This window comes from Austrofundulus limnaeus, unplaced genomic scaffold (assembly GCF_001266775.1).
Source record: "Austrofundulus limnaeus strain Quisiro unplaced genomic scaffold, Austrofundulus_limnaeus-1.0 Scaffold96, whole genome shotgun sequence".
In the NCBI taxonomy this organism is placed as follows: domain Eukaryota; kingdom Metazoa; phylum Chordata; class Actinopteri; order Cyprinodontiformes; family Rivulidae; genus Austrofundulus; species Austrofundulus limnaeus.
The window spans coordinates 172,274-173,782 of NW_013952498.1; positions in this window are offsets into that span (position 1 = coordinate 172,274).

A 1,509-nucleotide genomic window follows, 5' to 3' on the forward strand; every position below is an offset into this window, starting at 1 on the left:
TCCTTGACTTGAACTGTGTCTGGAGACTGAAAGCTGAAATCGCTGAGATAGCTTTCTGTATCCTTCCTCTAAACCATGACAGTGAACAATCTTTGTTTTCAGCTCATTTGAAAGTTGTTTTGAGACTCCCATGCTGTGACTCTTCAGAGAAGATGCAAAGAGGAGAAAAACCTACAATTGCCTCCCTTAAATAACCTTTCTCATAATTGGAGTCACCTGTGTACGGAGGTCAAGGGACACTGAACTTACCAAACCAAATTTAAGTTCCAATAATTAGTTCTAAAGGTTTGAAATCAATAAAATGACAACAGTGCACAAATTTATGCACCTGCCAAATTTTGTTTAACCAATTATTGCACACTTTCTGTAAATCATATAAACTTCATTTCACTTCTCAAATATCACTGTATTTGTCCTCTATATGATTTATTTTACTGATGTTTTTTTATCCAAACAATCATTGATTTATAAAGATAAATCAGGAAAATTAACAAGGCTGACCAAACTTTTGCACCCCACTGTATTTATAAAAAATACAAAATTGATCAAATAATAGCTTTTATTCTGAAAAGAGTATGCTGTAGATGTGTGCAATACTATAAATTTTGGTACTGATCCGATACCAAGTAACTACTATTGCTGAWAAATATATCAATAAATGTCATGTTTATTGAATAACTTTGTGATTTTGCCTTTAGTTAGTAGATTATCATAAAACACAGGACAAAGATTTAAAATAATAATGTTTTGTATTAACTAGCTAAAYTTAAATAAAATGATGTAACAATATAAGACTTAAAAACAGTTCCAAATTGGTGCATTCTGACAGTATAGTATCATGATGTTTCTACATTTATTCATTTTTTTATCACAAAATCACAACTGTCCTTCAAATACAGTAAATGTTAATATTAGAAACAATTTTGAAAAAAAAAACATGTCAAAAGTTGAAACCAGTTTTCAGTTTAAACAAGCTTGTTTTATACTGTACAATAAAATATTTATGGTGGACAACTTGAGTTAATTGAACTGATCAGAGGACTAGAAGTGTRAGACTGGTACAAGGGCCATCTCTAGTGGTGAATGCTGCCATGTACTTTCATTTATACTGTGTTACCACAGGTTGTAAATACTGATAAAGTCTTCCACTCATTACAAGTTTAACACTAATCTGAAACACCATCTCAAAAACACCAAAGATACAAGCATTTTTTGTTCCTTTTCTTGAATTATTTTATTGTATTTATATTTTATAGATAACTTTTGTGGTCTGTTTAGTGCATTTATGTTCTTAGCTTTGGTCTGTTTGTCTTGGGCATTTTACCATAGTCCTGTCATGAAGTAAAGGGGTAAATTAGCCTTTAGTTATAAATCTGACCTATTTACAAATTAAATCTGTTTAATGTGCATTGTRCTTTCAAATTATAATATTAATTATACACTTTTGGACATTTACCTGTATCTTGGGGGAGTGGCAAACTTATTTCTAGTGGCAGAATGGGTTGAGAG